This window comes from Pristis pectinata, chromosome 23 (assembly GCF_009764475.1).
Source record: "Pristis pectinata isolate sPriPec2 chromosome 23, sPriPec2.1.pri, whole genome shotgun sequence".
NCBI classification, from domain to species: Eukaryota; Metazoa; Chordata; class Chondrichthyes; order Rhinopristiformes; family Pristidae; genus Pristis; species Pristis pectinata.
In genome coordinates this window covers 24,847,862-24,868,932 of record NC_067427.1, presented here as the reverse complement: position 1 = coordinate 24,868,932, position 21,071 = coordinate 24,847,862, and positions in this window count along the sequence as shown.

Below are 21,071 nucleotides of genomic sequence, written 5' to 3'. Positions count from 1 at the left end.
AATTTTGATTGCACAAACACCATCAATGGTTCTTCATGTTGCAAGCATTTTATCCTACAATGAAAAGCACCAAGAGGAAAACCTCATCCATAACATTAGTAGAAATCCTGAGGTAATGGAGTAAGTGGGCATTTTCAATCTTTATTTTGCTTTTCAGATATATCAGAAAACTGAGAGAATCTTCCTGGAAATTTCAAGCAAGTGAGGTGAAGTGGAATTAATAACCTTCCGTTGCATCAGTTCAAGTCAGAACAGTTGTAAGATAACATTGAGGGAATTGGTGTAAGAGAGGTAAGTTGTTCAGTGTTGGGAACTTGAGCATTCAATCCTATTAACTAAATCTTCAAGGTTGTTTATAGAAGAAAATGAATTGTCACATTAATGTGAGTTTCACAGCTTTTCTGGGTCTCAGTCACATACAAAGAGAATCCTGTGGGATCAAAGTGAATTTTTCCTGCTAATCTAATATCCGAAGACATGTTTGGATCCAAATTATTTTGAAACATTCACTACTCTTCAAATATCCAGGGTGTGATGAACAAAAAATTTGGTCTTGCTGTGCCAATTAGGGCAATGAAAAAGTGATCTGGAATGTATGTACCAAGTAAGAACGAAAGACTCAAAATTCAACTGGTTCACTCATCGCTTCTAAAACACTTTTTTAGCAGCATTGTGTGCAGAGAAGCATTAGGCCTTGCAGCTGTGATTGATCAACAAACTGAATTAAATCCCAAATTTACAGGTCCCCTGCTAATTCAGGATTAGCAGTTAAATGTACTTAAATTCATGTAAATGAACTAGGTTGCTGTAAGAATAAATTGAATGGGTGCCCAATGTCCTACAAGTATGGGAAGTCTGAATACTTCAGATTACATGTGCACTGTTTGCAGGCTTGTAAAGTCCCAATGCTTATTAAATTTACAGCAAGTAATTTAGCATTATGAGGCTTATTACCAGTATCACTTTATAAACAGTAATACTTTGGGCAATAAAAATTCAGGTTCTGTGCTTGCTAATAAATGGGCTTGCCTCTGTTCTCGTACAAAGTTGTGAAATTATGGATGAGAGGTTGTACTGGTGAAATAGTTGCACTTTGGAATCGAATACTGATGGTGCAGTAGCGTATGGAGTAGAGCTGCTGCCTCACAGGGTCAGAGACTCGGGCTCAATCCTGACATCATGGAACAGTAAAGCACAGGAAAAGGCCCTTAAAGTCTTGATATTGTGCTGAATTAATTAAACTAGTAATTGAATTCCTAACCAAACTAATTCCATGTCCATATCCCTCCATTCTCTGCACATTCATGTGCCTATCTAAGAGCCTCTTAAATGGTTCTATAGTATCTGCATCCACCACCACCCCTGACAACGCATTCCAGGCACCCACCACTCTCTGTGTAAAAAAACTTGCCTTTCACATCTCCCTTGAACTTACTCCCTCTCACCTTAAATGCATGTCCTCTAGTATTAGACATTTCGAGCCTGAGAGAAAAATACCAACTGCCTACTCTATCTATGCCTCTCATAATCTTACAAACTTCTATCAGGTCTCTCCCTCAGTTTCCACAGCTCTCGAGAAAACAACCCAAGTTGTCCAACCTCTCTTCATAGCACATGCCCTCTAATCCAGGCAGCATCCTGGTAAGCCTCTTCTGCACCCTCTCCAAAGTCTCCACATCCTTCCTATAATGTGGTGATCAGAAATGAATGCCATGCTCCAGATGTGGCCGAGCCACAGTTTTATAAATCTGCAACATAACCTCCTGACTCTTGAACTCAACGCCTTGACTAATAAAGGCAAGCACATCATATGCCTTCTTTACCATCCTGTCAACCTGTGCAGCCACTTTCAAGGAGCTATGGACTTGAACCCCAAGATTCCTCTGCACATTAAGGGTACTGTCATTAATCATGTACTGTTCCTTTACATTGATGTCCCAAAGTGCAACACCTCACAATTGTCCGGATTAAACTCCATTTCTCATTTCTTCCCCATACCTGCAATTGATCTATATCTCATTGTATCCTTTGGCAATCTTCTACACAATCCACAATGCCACCAATCACCGTGTTGCCTGACCTAGGGTTCTGTCTGTGTGGAGTTTGCACGCTCTCCTTGTGGGTTTCCTCCATGTGCTTCAGTCTCTCTTCACAATGCAAAGAAATGCAGATTGGTAGATTAATTGCCCTTCAGGTGATTGGTAGAATCTGCAGGGAGTTGATGGAAATATGGGAAGAATAACTTGCAGAGAAAACTGAAATGCAAGAGACTGTGGATGCTGAAATCTGGAGCAATAAACAAACTGCTGGATGAAATCAATGGGTCGAGTCTTGAAGCAAGGTCTTGACCCAAAACATTGACAATTCCTTTCCCACCACAGATGTTGCTCGACCTGCTGACTTCCTCCAACAGTTCGTTTTTTGCTTGCAGAGGAAATTATTTTGGAATTGGGATTGCTCTGTGAGCCAACATTGACCCAATGGGCCAGATGGCCTCCTTCTATAGAGTCATGCAAAGTGAAAACAGGTCCTTCGACATACTGAGTCCAAGTTGATCATCACGCACCCACTTACACTATTCTCACACTAATCCTATGTCTATTCTTCCCTCATTCCCATCAGCTCCATCCAAACTCTGCCAATCACCTATGGCAAAATACAGCAGCCAGTTAACTTGCCAACAGCAGAGAGAGAGAGAGCGAGAGGGAGAGAGAGAGAGAGAGAGGATTCATCTGAGTCCTAAACATGTTCCTCAGGGGAGAGTTCTCAGTCCAACCATCTTCAGCTGCTTCATCAATTACCTTCCTTCCATCATGAGGTCAGAACTGTGTATGTTTGCTGTTGATTGTACATGTTCAATTCCATTCACCTCTCAGCAATAGAAGCAGCCCATGTCTACATGCAACAAGACATAAACAACATGGACTGATAAGTAGTAATTACAATTCTGGCAATGACCATCTTCAACAAAGAGGGAGCCTTTAATGACATGATTTTATTGACATTACCATTTCTGAGTTCTCTGGCAACAACATCCAATCTTCAACTGGACTAGCCTCATGAATAATGTGGCTACAAGAGCAGATTAAATTCTGGGTGTCTTGTGGCAAATGAATCACCTCCAGACATCCAGTGGGTTTCCACATTTAAAAGTGTAAATCTGGAGCATGATGGAATATTTGCCCTTTACTCAGATCAAACAACACTCAAGAAGCTTGACACCAGGCATAATAAAGCAGTGCCTTTGCATGATACTCTATCCCTCCTTCCGCCATCCTGAACGTACATTCTCTACACACTGGCAAGCAATGGCTGCAGTGTGTACCATCCACAAAATATACTGCAGCTACTCACCTAGCCTGCTCTGACAGCACCTCCCAAACTCATGAACTCTACCACCTGGAAGATAAAGTCTTCGGGTGCCAGGGTACATCACCACCTGCAGGTTCCCCTCCAAGTCGCACACTATCCTGACATGGAAGTATATGGATGTTCTATCATTGTTGCTGGGTCGGAATCCTAGATCCTCTTCACACCAACAACATTGTGAGAGCAGCTTCACAAAATGGACAGCAGTGCTTTAAGGAGGTGGCTTGTCAGCACCTTCTCAAGGGCAGTTAGTGAAGGGCAATAAATGTGGCTTTGCAACAATGCTCAGGTTCCATAAAAATGGATAATATAAAACATTCACACAAACATAATGAATTCCAGAGCTATAAATCATCATATATTTACCTAGATCCCCCTGACACTATTCCTCTTGATTTAAATGATTGGACTCACTCTCTTTGCACCAGGTCTAAGTAACTGAGGTAAGAACCCCTACAGTAATGACCGGTAGATTGTGTCATTTTTAAGTTCCATTGCTAAGTCCAGGTGGTCCAGCGTTGGGACAATAGTAGAATCACTGGCAATGCACAGCCAACAATTTTGGGACTTCTCTGTATTTGTGGGAATGCTGAACATATTGGAACATGTGCTGGGGGATGCCAATAAGTTGATGCAGAACCTTTGGCATTTCCCAACAAGTTCCACCCCATCACGTCACCTTATAGTTGTGGTTGAATGTAATGGTCTGAAACATTTACTAACATGCTTACCTGTTAAACCCAGCCTTACCCAAATCAGGTGACCTGGGTCAAGAATTAGAGCCAATCAGCAAGCCCTTTAGCAGTCCACGGTCTCCCTAATAAGCAATCCCACAGAACCATTTTGACAACCAGTTAAGCCACAGCATTGGGATAAAATTGCCTGTAAAAACTGACAAACGGGTTGAACATCAGTGAAAAGCTCTGAAATTCAGAAACATTCAAGAACCTTTTCAAAATTAAACCTGCTCTCTTTTTTCAAAGGATTAGAAAATGTATCTTTTTAAATTAAAATGCTTATATATACAAGAAACCACTTAAAAGCAATAAAAACATTCTGAATTAGCTCAATCAGATCAGAATATACAAATTATTTAAAACATATCTCTATTCATCAAAGCCTCTTCTCTCCATTTAATGGTGTCACTGTACCAGATTACAGCTAACACTAGGCTGACTAGGCAGAGCCTACTTGAGGTCAGTTAGAATGACAACAGTGATCAGCCATGCAGAATCCAGGACTTCTATGTTCTCAAATGCTTATGTAGGTTGTCTCGAATTTCCTTACAGTTACAGTGCTACAAGCTGGCAGTTCCATATAAAACTGCCAGTGTTTTCACGGAAACTCTGGGCCATTATGTTTTCATCTGATAAGATTCTGAATTTAAGCTCTAGCTGACTTTCGGCTTTGTGAGTTTGCATCTGTTTTGGCCAAGATGACAACATTGCTCTGCATCCCCGTGTGCATAGTTTGGTGTTGAGATTATCACTGTTGCTGAAAGATGTCATAAGTTTTATTTATGACGGTTCAATTCAACCAACCAGAGATCTCATTCGAGAGAGAGAGAGACAGAAGAGACTGCAGATGCTGGAATCTGGAGCAACAAACAATCTGCTGGAGGAAATCAGCAGGTCAAGCAGAATCTGTGGGAGGAAAGGAATTGTTGATGTTTCGGGCTGAAACCCTGCATTCAGGAGATCTCATTCTGTTTCTGTAAAAGATCAGTCATTGCACAACTCACAATAAAAACATTGATAAGTTTTTAAAGGAAAACATGGTGCAGTTGCTGCATTTAAAAACTATCATTTAATTCAAAGTAGATTTTCTTAATTTTTCAATATGAAGTTTTAAAAAGCCCAGGAATAAAATAGAATGCAAACTTTAAAAGAAATAATTTAAGGTAGCTTAATACATTTCAATGCCCTATGGTTTTAAGCTCCAGCATAATTGAAACAGAGTTGTACATTTTGCCTGGAGAAAAACGTTCCTTCTTTTGATCCCTACTGTCCCTAAGAAGTTTACCACAAAGAGCAGCTTCAACTGTGAGTCAGGTTTGGCTGTGGTAATCAGTAACTCAGAAAATTGCAGAGCAGAGCTGGACAGGTGTGGCCCTGTTGCCCTATCTTGTTCCTGTTGGGTTATGCTTGCTGAGATGCTTCTTTCTCATGTATGGAGCGGAATTCAGAACATTACCTCAGGTAGCCAGATTCACAAGGAACCGTGTGGTTTGCCTGATTCTGTCTACTAAAGTGCCTGAAGCTGCAATAAAAGTGGCAGAGTAATTAATGGGTTCTGCTGCAAAACCCACACCACCCTGCCAATATGAAAGCCTTAGTCTCAAAAGTTACTTTATTATATGCCTCAAGGAATGTTTCCACAAGAAAATTCTTCAGTCGTCACTGTGCTTGGCTTTCCTTTCGACATAAGATTGTGTCTTGGTGAAAGAATTTGCATGAGGGGCAATTGCGACCTTCCACATCTTTACTGGCACAATCTAAACCTTTAACCTTCCACAACCTTTCCAGAAATCCTGCTGCTGTGACTGACCTTTTCAAGGGGTTATTTTCAATGTTTAACGAATTAAGGCTTTTCAACATTCTCATCTATTGCAATAGATTGACAAAGCATTTTTTTTAATTTTAGCAGTTTGTTTATTGAAATGATTTTGCTGACTGCAAGTACATGCCAGTGGACACTTTCCATCCCTTATTCTTACTTAAATATGGAGTACATTAAGAGGCAGCCATATTGTGCCTGGAGTCATGTATAGGCCTCATTGGGTAAGGAGGACAGATTTCTTCCTTGGAGGAAATTATTGAGCCAGGTGGGTTTTAGTGACAGTTTCACGATTATTGTTATTAGTGGAGATGCATTCAATTACTGGAATTAAATTCCCCAATTGTCATGGTGGCATTTTAGATATGACTGGATCAGTGATATAGGCTACCAAATGCTGGGCTGGTAACTTAACTTTCATGTTGTCCTACTCATTAATGAAGGAACCTAGGATTTCTGTGATATGATTTTTCATGGCAGATTTGCAATTTACTGCTACTTTTTACCTGAGGAAAAAGAATTCACCACATCAGAGATCAGTGGGATTTTTTTGTTGAAGAATTCTTAAAGGATCAAGGCCCAATGTGCATCGTTGAAAATAATTTTAAAAAGACAAGGGTAACCTGGACCTGATGACTTTGTTGCACTGAGGGAAGATTTAATTCATTGCTGCGTGTGAGTGAGAAGAGAAAGAGAGAGAGATATTAGGTGTTACAATCAAGCATTAAAGTGGTGTAAGGCACAGAATTTAGAGCTCTACAGTTTGTAACATTTTATATTATACTATTGTTAGTTTGATGTGACATTGTATGTCATTGTATTAGTAATGTTTGTATTTTTATTAGCTTTCTTATGGTATTTGGATGGGTTTTAAGAACATTTTAAAGTTGTTTTGAGTTGTGTGGCTCTGTGAGCCTTAACTGGTTTTCCCCAACTGGATGGGTTCAATGTCAACTCAGAGAATAGATGGAGAGAAACCACCTGCAGGAAGTAGGTGTAAGGCATATCCTGAAGCCTTGTCCCCAGAATGCCTTTGAAAGCCGGCCACCTGTCAAAGGCTTTTGAATTATTTTTGTATGTCTTTGATCAATTATATAAAAGCTGTTGAAGTAGGATTAAATAATCTTAAAAAATAAAGTTATTTTCATCAGATTATTAAAATCTAGTAAAATATTTTAAAAATGATTAAAAATCATTAAAATAAACATCTTTTTTCCACGGGATTGCAATTCATATCCTGACCAATGTTGGTGTAAAGCTGAGGACATCCCACCCCTCTCAGCATGGCAGTGCTTCACCAGCAAGCTTAATAGTGAGCCTAGTGGTGGGAGATCAGAGGTGCCAACACATTGACTTTCAGCTTGTCTCTTAGTGTCCGTGTTTGATCAAGTACACATGGAAGTCAGAGATCTGAATGTCTGTTATTCAGCTCAAGTTGGCCCAGTCAAACACTGACTTGTCTAGAAGAGCAGACTAAGAGCTCTCCTAGACAATGATTAAGGATGTATGGAACCAAGGTGGAGAGATGGATTAAAAATATGGATTCACTATAATCTGATTGATTTGCCAAATAGGCTCTCAAGGCTGATTGACTAAACCAGTGCTTAATTCCCAGTGTTCCCTGTTTCAAGCTTTTGAATGCTTTAGAGCTGTCCCGACAAAAGTATTTAATTTGCTATAATATTTAAAAGCACAATTCCAGAACAATATCTGTTCTAGAGCTGTTTAATGGCAACCAGGAACTGTCAATATTTAAAGTGGGCAGTACTCAAACATAAATTGTAACAGCCAAATTAATTTTAATACCAGCAAGTATTGTTCTGGAAACTGCAGAGGTTTTAGGAGTGCATGGATATACCTGCTGGATTATTGTTCTATTTGCTCCACACATTGGTTTCATGCATCCTCTTATGCCAGAAGTTGTCAAGTAGATAATTTTTCCTTCATAGAAGGTTTTACGAGCATAAACACAGTGCACTGTTCACACTGGTCTTCATTGGGATGAAGCAGATTCTGATCTAAATGTGAAAAAGTTCTGGCAAAACTCATTTCTTCCTTGTGCTGTCTGCTGTGCAGTACTAATATTAGATTATAGCTTCAAAAAAATCAGATCTTCAATTGCAAGACTTGAGTTAGCTGCACATGCAATATCAGTTGATTTCGTTGTATTTATAGTCAATCTTTGTTCACAATACAGTTCAATTTCCATTGTTTAATAATTCTTCATGGTCTTGAATACTCTTTTTGTGTTTCCTCTGCTCGAGGGTTTGTTCTGTGTGCATCATAAATGTTGGAAGCACCACACATGCTGTGAATTCAGTCAGGGGCTTAGGCTATTTTCAAATTGCCTTTGTGTACTTGACAAGACTTTTGCAGTCTTTAATTTTTCTCTCAAGATAACTACCATGTCTCAAAACTGAGAACTGAAGTAGTCCTGATTTACACTCTCTGAGAGCCCAAGTCTATTTTATTCCTGGCACCCCCTGCCAAGCCTTCTGTTCCAACCGAGAGGGAGGGAGAGGTTCATGAACTTCTGGAGCTCAGCTGGAAGTGGGTGCATTAGGTTAATCCAAGGAGATTGCTAAAAAGTACCACAGCAAACATTTATCCAAGTCAAACCAACATAATGCATAGTAAATAAGATATAATACTGCTGGGACATGGAGAGAATTTTAATTGTAATTTGTTTGCCAGGGAATGGCCAATACCAGCAATCATCATAAACAAAAAGCAAAAGCACAAACTATTTCAGGTTGCTCCAATTCTTTTGAACCTCGCTGAAACAAACTTAAAATGTTTTCAATCTTAGTTAGGGAATCATTGAGAGCTTCAGCCATCCAAGTCCACACCAACGACTGACCACCCATTTATACTAATTCCGATATTAATTCCTTTTTATTCTCCCCACATTGTCTACTTTGCACTGCACTTGCACCCTTATTGTCTACCTGTACTGCACTTTCTCTGAAACTGTAACACTAAGAGGCATAGATCAAGTGGACAGTCAGAGACTTTTTCCCAGGGTGATAATGGCTAACACGAGGGGACTTAATTTTAAAGTGATTGGAGGAAGGTATGAGGGGAATGTCAAGGGTAAGTTTTTTACACAGAGAGCGGTGGGTGCATGGAACGCACTGCCTGCAGAGGTTGTGGGGGCAGATACATTAGGGACATTTCAGACACTCTTAGATAGACACATGAATGGTAGAAAAATAGGGGGCTATGTGGGAGGGAAGGGTCAGATAGATCCTAGAGCAGGATAAAAAGTCGGCACAACATTATGGGCCAAAGGGCCTGTACTGTGCTGTAGTGTTCTATGTTCTATGTTCTATGTTCTATATTCTGCATTACCGTATTATTTATCCTTTTGTACTACCTCGATGTACTTAGGTATGGAATGACCTGTTTGGATGGCATGCAAACAGAAGCTTTTCACTGTATCTCTGCACATTACAATGATAAGCCAATTACCAATTACCAACTCCCCCTGGATTCTACCACATGCCTACACACTAGAGGTGATTTAAATGGCCAATTAGCTCACCACAATGTATGGCTTTGGGATGTGGGAGGAAACCAGAGCACCCGGAGGAAGCCCACACGGTAATACGGAGATTGTGCAAACTCCACATTGACAGCACCTGAGGTCAGGATTGGATCAGATCACTGGGACTGTGCTGCTGTGCTGCTCAGTCTTCAAGCCTCTTAAATGATATTCTGAAATTGTGCACTATAGCAGGCACAAAAATATATCCTAAAAGTTGGAAAGCTATTTTCACATGACAGTGCCTATTATCTGTGGAAATCCTGCCTATCATGAAATTGAATTGGGAATTCCTGATATGATTCACTGATGATTTTCCAGTATCATTTCCACAAATAATAATGTTGTTAATATGCACCATTTTGTGACCTATGGCCTTCATTTTTAACTCTCAGTAAAATAAAGAAGGAAATCCCACAACATGTCAGAAGAGAGACTTAAGTAAAAGGTATATTGATGCACTTGTGTCTAACTTGTTTGAGTTGTTAATGTTGTGAGTATTTCACACATCATTACTTGGTCTCACAGTGCTTGCAGCAGAAACATGTGCCCATGTCTTGCAGTGGCTTGGGGGCTTTCCCAGGACTGCTAAAGAGATCTAATAAATCTACTAAAGAGATAAAAAGGGGTGGGGTGAGCAATTTGGCCATGTACACTGAAGATGTATGTTTTCCCACACCTCTATAGCAGCTATGTATTGCTGTTGTACTGTGGCTTCCATGGAGAAAGTCCTCTTAAGAATGACACCCAGAGGCAAAGACGTGGCAGCTGTGATTGCTGCAAAGATCTGCAATCAGGGATCACACCGTTTGTGTTTTAGATTCATAGAGTTCTACGGCACTGGAACAGACCCTTCAGCCCAACTCGTCCATGCCGAACAAGTTGCCCATCAACACTCATCTTATTTGCCTGTGTTTTGTCCATATCCCTCTCAACCTTTCCTATCCAAATGTCTTTTAAATATTTTAACTAAACACAACATTAAATCTGTTTTAAGAGACTATTATCATCCCGATACCAAAGAAAAGCAAGGTTACATGCCTTAATGATGACCAACCAGTGGCTCTGACATCCACCGTCATGAAGTGCTTTGAGAGGCTGGTCATGGCATACATTACCTCCAACCTCCCAGACAACCTTGACCCACTGCAATTCGCCTATTACAATAACAGGTCTACAGTGGATGCAATCTCCCTGGCCCTACACTCAGCTCTGGAGCATCTGGACAGTAAAGACACCTACGTTAGACTATTGTTTACTGACTACAGCCCTGCCTTCAATACTATAATTCCAAGCAAACTCATTACCAAACTCTGAGACCTGGGACACCCTCCCTCTGTAACTGGATCCTTAATTTTCTGACCAACAAACTGCAGTCGGTGAGGATTGGCAGCAACACCTCCAGCACGATTATTCTCAATATGGTGTCCCACAAGGCTGAGTCCTCAGCCCTCTACTCTGCCCCCTATATACTCATGACTGTGTGGCAAGTTTGCAGATGATACCACCATAGTAGGCCGTATTTCAAATAATTTGCCTGTGTTTTGTCCATATCCCTCTCAACCTTTCCTATCCATGTACCTGTCCAAATGTCTTTTAAACATTGTAATTAAATAATGATGAGTCGGAGTACAGGAAGGAGATAGAGAGCTTAGTGACATGGTGTCATGATAACAACCTTTCCCTCGATGTCAACAAAACAAAAGTGCTGGTCATTGGCTTCAGGAAAGGGGGCGGTGTACATGCACCTGTCTACATCAACGGTGCTGAGGTTGAGAGGGTTGAGAACTTCAAGGTCCTAGGAGTGAACATCACCAAGAGCATGTCCTGGTCCAACCACATAGATGCACGGCCAAGAAAGCTCACCAGCACCTCTACTTCTTCAGAAGGATAAAGAAATTTGGCATGTCCCCTTTGACATTCACCAACTTCTATTAATGCACCATAGAAAGCATCCTATCTGGCTGCATCATGGCTTGGTATGGCAACTGCTCTGCCCAGGACTGCAAGAAACCGCAGAGAGTTGTGGACACAGCCCAGCATGTCATGGAAACCAGTCTCCCCTCCATGGACTCCTTCTATACCTCTCACTGCCTTGGTGAAGCAGCCAGCATAATCAAAGACCCCCACCCACCTGGGTCATTCCCTCTTCTCTATTCTCCCATCAGGCAGAAGATACAGGAGCCTGAGTGCACATACCACCAGATTCAAGGACAGCTTCTATCCCACGGTTATAAGACTATTGAACAGTTCCCTTATAAGATGAGATGGACTCTTGACCTCACAACCTACCTTGTTTGACCTTGCACCTTATTGTCTACCTGCAATGAACTTCCCTGTAGCTTTGACACTTTACACTGTATTCTGTTATTGTTTTTACCCTGTACTGCCTCAATGCACTCTGTACTAACTCAATGTATCTGCACTGTGTAATGAATGGATCTGTATGGTCAGTATGCAAGACAGGTTTTTCACTGCACCTTGGTACAAGTGACAATAATAAACCAATACCAATACCAATGATCAAACCCGCCTCTACCACTCCCTCTGGCAGCTCTTTCCATATACTTATAACCCTCTGTGTGGAAAAACTTGCCCCTCAGATCCCTTTTAAATCTTTCCCCTCTCACATCAAAGGTATACCCTCAAGGTTTAGACTCCCCTACCCAAAGGGACTGTGACTATCTGCCCCATCTATGACTCTTTTCATTTCATAAACCTCTATAAAGTCACTACTCAGCCTCCTTTGCTCCAGAAAACAGTCCTAGCCTATCCAGTTTCTCCTTGTAACTCAAGCCTTCCAATCCAGGCAACAATCCTGTGAAATATTCCAGTCCTGAAGAAGGGTCCTGACCCGAAACGTTGGACTGCCTGCTTTCCTCCACAGATGCTGCCCAGCCTGCTGAGTTCCTCCAGCATCATCATGTTTTTCATCTAGATTCCAGCATCTGCAGTCCTTTGTTTCTCTAACATTCCTGTGAATCTTTTCTGCACCCTCTCTAGTTTAACCACGTCCTTCCAATCGAGTGGTGACCAGAACTGAACACAGTACTCCAACCGTAGCCAAGGCAAAAATTTGTACAACTGCAACATGACAACCCAATTCCTCTACTCAATGTCCTGGCTGATGAAGGCAAGCATGTCATACACCTTCTTCAACACTCTATCTTCCCATGTCTCCACTTTCAGGAATGCATATATGTTAACACAGCAACCACCCTCAACAATAGTTTACGGGTAAATTTTCCAAATTCTACAATTGGGTCCAAATGCAGTTAGTGCAACAAATGAGGGCCAACTCCAATTCCTAGCCAATGGGTGTATAGTAAATGCAAGTTTTTTAGGGGTGTGCAGATAATGGAGGTGAACTCTCGAGGCATGACCTTTTAGAATCATTTTTTAGCAACACTTTGTTTTGATGTACATTCCAATACTTTGAAATATGCAATGAATGTCTGTTATTCTTAATAGAATGCCTTCTGTTTGATATTACCCAAAGCTCTTCTCAAACTTCAAATAAGAGGAAATAATTCTTTACTTTTCCATTAGAAACCTCCTTTACCCAAGTAGCAGGAAGTGACCAACTGTTGCGAGATTACAATTTTGATCAAGATTACTTGGCATCAATGAAGGAATTCACAGTCAGTCCTACTGACTACAAGACCATTGCATCATTGACTATAGGACCATTACATGTTTGATTACAGAACTATTGCACCATTGATCATAGGACCCTTGCATCTTTGACTACAAGAAAATGTACCATTACGATAATACTAATGCAGAAGAATATGAGGCAATAAATTCTGCCTGTTCCTTATTTAGCCCCTGATTACAACTTGTTCCCTGAAATACAACTGTAAATTGCAGTTTTTTCAGCATTACTCAAGTATTTTTTTTCACGTGAACCCGACTAAGATATTTCCATTCTAACAGCCATTTCCAGGTCATTTTGCATCATTCAATAAATTAGAACTGGTCACTTCTGATTGTGAGTTATCCTTGCAGCCCCTACACAATTTATGCATCAGGGCCTCACATGATAATGTAATTCCATGCTTAGAGCATTGCAGCATAACCTGGATGATGTTGCCAAGGGGCATCCATTTTGGTATCACTCCTACAACCCTGGCCTGTTTCCCTCTAACTCTCAACTCATTCCTCATTACCTTATAGAGGTGTATTGACCTCATAGAGGTGTATAAAATCACGAAGGGCATAGATAGAGTGAATGCACACAGTCTGTTTCCCGGAGAAATGGAACCAAAAACTAGAGGGCATAGGTTTAAGGTGAGAGGGGAAAGATTTTTTAAAAAACCTGAGGGGCAACTTCTTCATGCAGAGAGTGTTGTGTATATGGAATGAGCTGCCAGAGAAAGTAGTTGAGGGAGGTACTATAACAACAGTTAAAAGACATTTGGGGAAGTACATGAATAGGATAGAGGGATATGGGCCAAATGCGGGCAAATGGGACTAATTTAGGTGGGCACCTTGGTCAGCATGGGCGAGTTGGGCTGAAGGGCCTGTTTCCATGCTGTATTACTCTATGATTCTTTGACTATATATCATTGATGCTGAAGAAAGATCCCTGACATAGATCCTGGTGCTAATTTTACAAACATACAGTTATTGGAAGCATTATCTGATCACCGTACCTTTGGAAAATGGTGTAGTGTGTGCAATAATACCCCATGAGTGGGATTCTCAGTGTCAGGTGAATGTTCATAAAATCTTGTCCTCATTTATCCAGCCTTATTTGAATGAAATATGACCCTAAAGTTTTCAGAACTCTCCGATGTACATGTCTCCATTCTCCGCTTCCTCCCACAGGAGATTTTTCCATTGAGACCTTCTTAAAATTGATTAATTTTATAACAGTGAATAGAAAAGTCTCACAGGAATCCACTTTACATCCAAACATTTTGTCTGTCCCCAGTCGACATTTCACTCAATTTCATTCACCACTTACTAAGTCAACATAACAAATGAGGCACACAAGACTCTCAAATATTAATTTGAAATAATGTAAGATTACAGCATCTGGCAATCTCTTCACTTTGAAGTGACAATATTCTATTCTGTTGACCTTCTCTACAACCTGTATCAAGATCAGAAAATTCCATTTACCTTCTCGTCCCTTGAGGAAAGCTTTATATTTGGCTTAAGCAAAGATAATTCTCAATCAGTGGACAGCTTTCAGATTGTACTGCTACCTTTATCTCCCCAAATCTAATCCTTTGTTGTTTAATTTTCTGCTTCCTCCTTGCATGTGAATCTGTCTGATCTCTTTGCATCTTTTGCACTCCAGGGTTTTTTCCCGGAAATGAATTTTATACTTTTCTATAGCCCATCCTTTTCCAATTTAAGTTTCCTTCTTTCAATTTAAAACAGTATTTAGAGTGGATTATCATGTTAATTTTCAAGCTGGGAAGCTAATCCCCATTGTTCCTTATCCATCCCTTCAGGAAAACCCTAGATTTCCATTTTACCTCATCAACCAACTGAAACGATCTAAGCTTTCTCTTTAAACAGTGGACCTTTCAGCCCTCTGTGCTGCTCCACCATTCCAGAAGATCATGGCTGATCTACCTCGGTGCTACTTTCTTCAGCTTTTCTTAATTTATTCACTGTTCAGGATTGGAACATTGCTGGCAAGGCCAGCATTTATTGCCCAATGCAAATTTGTCTTGAGAAGCTGATGAGCCATCTTCTGAAACCACTGCAGTTCATCTCTCATTGTGCTGTTTCTTAGGGTGTTCAAGAGTAGAAGCCAGTGATAATGAAGCAACGGTGATTTATTCAAGTCAAGATAGTGTGTGACTTGGGGGAGGGGAACTTTCCATGCATCTGAAGCCCTTGTTCTTCTTGGTGGTAGAGTGCTAATCCAGGGGCAGCTTTGCCCTGAATGGGTTCAGCTTTCTTGAGTATTGTTGGAACTGCCCTCATCCAACTGAGTGGAGAGTATTCCATCTCCTGATTTATGCCTTGTTGATAGTGGAAATGCTTTGGGATGTCATAAAGTACATCAATCACTACAGTGGATCTAAACTCTAACTTGCTGATGCAAACACAGCATTAAAATAGCTTGGAGACACAAGAGACTGCAGATGTTGGAATCTGGAGCAACACAAAATGCACTGGAGGAACTCAACGGGTCAGGCAACATCCATGAAGGGAAATGGACAGTTGACACGAACATGTCTAAGATAGTAGGTAGCGAAGATAGTAAGAAGGATGGACAGGTAGAAAGTCAGGATAATCTGCTGATCAATAGAGGTACAATAAAATCAATAGCAGATACCAGTCTAAACATACTATATTTAAATGCACGTAGCATCAGGAATAAGGTAGATGACCTAGTGGCACAACTACAGGTTAATAAATATGACATCGTTGCAATCACTGAGTCGTGGCTTCATGATGGATGTGATTGGGAACTGAATGTCAAGGGGTATACAGTATATAGGAAGGATAGGAGGGTAGGCAGAGGGGGAGGTGTGGCCATGATGGTTAGTAGCGATATAAAATCAATAGAAAGGAAGTACATTGGGTCAGAGGAGGTGGAATCCTTATGGGTGGAGCTGAGAAATAGCAAGGGTAAAAGAACAATAATAGCAGTCATTTATAGGCCCCCAAACAGCAGTCAGGAAGTGGACCATAAGTTGCAGATTGAGATAGAAAAAGCATGTCAGAGTGACAATGTGAAGATAATTATGGGGGATTTTAACATGAAGGTGGACTGGGAAATGCAGCAAGGTGGTAGTACTCAGGAGAGTGAGTTTGTGGAATGTCTAAGGGATGTTTTTCTGGAGCAACTTATTGAGGAGCCCACCAGGGGATCGGCTGTTTTGGATTGGGTACTGTGTAGTGAGCCCGAGGTGATTAGGGAACTAAAGGTAAAGGAACCACTGGGAACAAGTGATCACAATATGATTGAGTTTAGTTTCAAGTTTGAGAAGGAGAAGCTGATAACTGGTGTATCGATATTTCAGTGGAATAAGGGAAATTACAAAGGTATGAGAGATGAGTTGGCCCAAATTGATTGGAGGAGTAAGTTAGCTGAAGGGACGGCAGAGGAAAAATGGAAGAAATTTCTACAGGAAATAAGGACAATGCAGGACAGATATATTCCAAGAAAAAAGAAGGTTTTGAATGGAAAAAAGGCACAGATGTGGATAACGAGGGAGGTGAAGGATAAAATAAAAGCAAAAGGGGCGGCGTACAAAGTAGCAAAAATTAGTGGGAAAACAGAAGATTGGAACGATTTTAAAAATCTGCAGAGAGAAACTAAGAAGGTCATTAGGAAAGCAAAGATGAGTTACGAAAGGAAGCTGGCGGACAACATTCGGAAGGATTCTAAGAGTTTTTTTAAATACATAAGGAATAAAAGAGAGACACGGGTTGACATAGGACCAATTGATAACGGTGCAGGAGGTATTATAATGGATGATAGTGAAATGGCAAGGGAATTGAATGAATATTTTGCATCGGTCTTCACCGTGGAGGACATAAGCAATGTGCCCATTAGTCAGGAGTCTCACGAATTGGAGCTGAGTTCAATTGAGATTAATAGGGAGAAGGTGCTTGGAAAACTAAAGGGGCTTAAGGCTGATAAGTCTCCCGGACCGGATGAGGTGCATCCCCGGGTTCTGAAGGAGGTGGCTGTGGAGATAGCGGAGGCGTTGGCGATTATTTTTCAGGAATCGATAGATTCTGGCATGGTTCCGGAGGACTGGAGGGTAGCGAATGTAGTTCCGTTGTATAAGAAAGGTGGGAGGCAGCACAAAGGCAATTACAGACCTATTAGTCTGACGTCAGTGGTGGGAAAATTATTGGAGTCTATCCTCAAGGAGGAGGTTACCGAATACCTAGAGGCGCAAGGCAAGATAGGACCTAGTCAACATGGTTTTGTGAAGGGGAGGTCCTGTCTGACCAACCTATTGGAGTTTTTTGAAGAAATCACAGGTAGGGTGGATAAGGGAGAGGCGGTAGATGTTGTGTATTTAGACTTTCAAAAGGCCTTCGATAAGGTGCCTCACAAGAGACTGATTAATAAGATGAGAGGTCATGGAATTATGGGCAGGGTAGCAAAATGGGTGGAGAATTGGCTGGTTGGCAGGAAGCAAAGGGTGGAAATAAAAGGATCTCGTTCTGGTTGGTTACCGGTTACTAGTGGTGTGCCGCAAGGGTCGGTGTTGGGGCCTCTCCTTTTTACCTTGTACATCAATGATTTGGATGATGGAATAAATGGTTGTGTGGCTAAGTTTGCGGATGACACCAAGATAAGTGGAGGAGTAGGGAGCATAGAGGAAATAGAAAGAATGCAGAGGGACCTAGACAGTTTAGGAGAATGGGCAAGGAAATGGCAGATGAGATTCAATGTTGAGAAATGTGCAGTTGTACACTTTGGAAGTAGAAATAAGCGGGTAGATTATTATCTAGAAGGAGAGAAGATTGATAGTGCGGTAGTACAAAGGGACTTGGGGGTACTCGTACAAGATACCTTAAAAGTTAACCACCAGGTTGGATCGGTGGTTAAGAAAGCGAATGCTATGTTGGCATTCATCTCGAGAGGTATAGTGTATAAAAGTAAGGACGTGTTGATGAGGCTCTACGCTGCGCTAGTGAGGCCTCATTTGGAATACTGTGCGCAGTTTTGGGCCCCGCATCTTAGGAAGGATGTGCTGACATTGGAGAGGGTTCAGAGGAGATTTACGAGAATGATTCCAGGAATGAAAGGGCTTAAGTATGATGAGCGTTTGTCAGCTCTTGGACTGTACTCGCTGGAGTACAGAAGGATGAGAGGGGACCTCGTAGCGACATTTAAAATGTTGACAGGTAAGGATAGAGTAGATGTGGCTAGGCTGTTTCCCTTGGTGGGCGTGTCCAGGACCAGAGGGCACAATCTTAGAATTAGAGGGTACAGTTTCAAGACAGAGATGAGGAGAAGTTTCTTTACCCAGAGGGTGGTGAAATTGTGGAACTCCTTGCCACGCACAGCAGTGGAGGCCAGATCAGTGGGGGTATTCAAGGAGGAGATAGACAGATATCTAAATAGTCAGGGTATCAAGGGATATGGGGATAAGGCTGGCAAATGGGATTAGAATAGTTTTTTTTTCTCTCTCTCTTTTTTCCCACCCCATTTCTTTTTCCCTTTTCCTTGGAGCAGACTCGATGGGCCGAATGGCCTGCTTCTGCTCCCTTATCTTGTGATCTTGTGATCTTGTGACGTTTCGGGTCGAGACCTTTCATCTGGAATGGGAAGTGTCAGCATTCCTCGGAAAAATCCTGCGTAATTTCACAATAGCCTGACCTGCTGCTCATTTCCATCATTTTCTGTATATTTATTTCATATTTCCAGCATCTGCAGTATTTTAAGCATAAATGCCTTTTAAGTAAAAATATTTTTGGAACTTTGATTCATTTTGAATTTTTGTTTCAAATATACTTCTCTTTTGTTCAAAAACACCGCAATTCTTTTTGGTACTGCCCTCGCCTCCTCTCCCACTGACATTGTGTCATTCCTGAGGGTTAATTCCACAATCACCTTTTTATTCTTCCTCTTAGCCATCTCGCACAAATGAGCCACGTCCCGTGTTATCCTTGACAGTGAGCATCAACAGATTGTTGGGGGTCATCGAGGGGGTGGGGGGGGGAGCATCACAGCTGTGCACAATATTGTCTTCACACAGCAAGCAGATAAAACATTTCACAAAATAATTGACACTTTTGTTTCAAAACCAGCTTGAGCAAATGGAGGATCATCGGTCGAACGACTCTGGACTTACAAAAATGGGCCCAAAATTGCCAAGTAAATTATCAGGAAAAGAACACAGATGCATAATTTCTACACTTAGTGAATAAATCAACCACGAGCAAATATTGTCCATCTTACTGAATGAATGCCATGTACACAAATTATATTCAGGAAGAATTAAGACTTTTCATCTGCAACTTGTTTACCCTGTGCCACAGCAAGACAGTTACACACTGTAAATATTCAAAAGGTTAAGTCAATACTCTCAGTTACCTCATTTCCCCTTCTAACACTGTACTGCTGACAGGAAAGTTACTTGATAAGGACTCGATAGGAAATTAGCATGAAATTATTATTCTATGGCTCCTCTGATGGTTCAGTCAATTTATTCTGGGAGTAGCTCAGAGTCACAAATCGAGTTTGTTTCTTTCAGTTTATTTCCCATTCTCACTGAGTTTGTTGACCTTAGCTGGGATGTTATTGGATGATCTGTCATTGGACCATTACATGTTGAAAAGATTTGTTTTTTTTTGCTGAAAGTTGCACATTGCTGGACATGTGCCCTTAAAACACCATTGGTTTTCCTATTCCCAAGCATCAACCCACATCCGTCCTACTTCCTACACCTCACTGTGCCCTAATAACCTGTGATCATCCATCATCAAACATGATATTCAACTGGCAATAAAAAGAAAAAGTGCTGAAAATAGATCAGGCAGCATCTGTGAAAAAAAGTTAACGTTTCCAGGCTGGAACCCTTTGTCAGATCCAAGAAAGAGAAATTAGTTTTCATTAGAAGGTGGGGAGGAATGGGTAGAACAAAGGGGACTGTCTCTGATAGGGTCAGTCCAAAGGGTTAGTGGGACAGATACAAGCTCATTATGCTTCTTTATGTAATATGTTGTTAATAGAGAGACTATGAGACATAACTAGCTGGACTATACTAATAGAACAAGAAAACCTGAGCAATGATCACAGGCAGAATTGACCAGTTGTGATGCAGACATCAAGAAAGAGAGAGTTGCTTTGTTACTGAAAACTAAATTGCCTTTCTCTCTTTCCTTCTGGACCTGAAACATTCAATGATTCTCTTTCTGCGGATGCTGCCTGACATGCAAAATGTTTCCAGCATTTTCTACTGTCCAGCATCTGCAGGTTGCTTTTTAAGTTTCATTCTCAAATAGTCGTCTAGACAATTGGATAATTCTCCATTCTGTCTCAGTCCAGAGTTTGCATTAAAATAATGATACAATAAACCATCAACAAATTTACAAGATGCAATCTTGGAATTATTATCCAATATATTTTACTTCTATTATAGTGAGACTGTCTCCTTGTTTTTCTGCATCAAAAACTGAAAAATGAGACCAAGCAAACATAAAATACTGGCTTGACATGTCTTACAACCATCCTCGTGAAGACAAAGTGCTGTGGTTTAATTGGGGTGTTTAAGAAGATTAAGGTAGACAGAGAAAAACTATTTCCCCTGGAGGGGAAGACTGGATCAATGGGGCATAACTTTAAAATTAGAGCTTGGCCATTCAGACATGTTGTCAAGAAACTTTCCTTCACACAAGAGGCAGTGAAAAACTGGAATTTTTCTCTCCAAATGCACTCTTCCACTTCAGCCAAAAAATAGTCAGTGTGAAGTAAAAACCCGAATTTTTGCTCTGTTCAATGTCATTAACTTACATATTTTATGCTAATGCAAAGTATATGCAGCAAAGTTGTTTTGTCTGTATTAGCTTTGGCCCCAACAACTTAATATCTCTTGGGTAAAATATACTTTGAAGAATGGTTCTCTTGTTAACCTATGTCGGTGCTTCAAAGCCTGAATTAGACTCA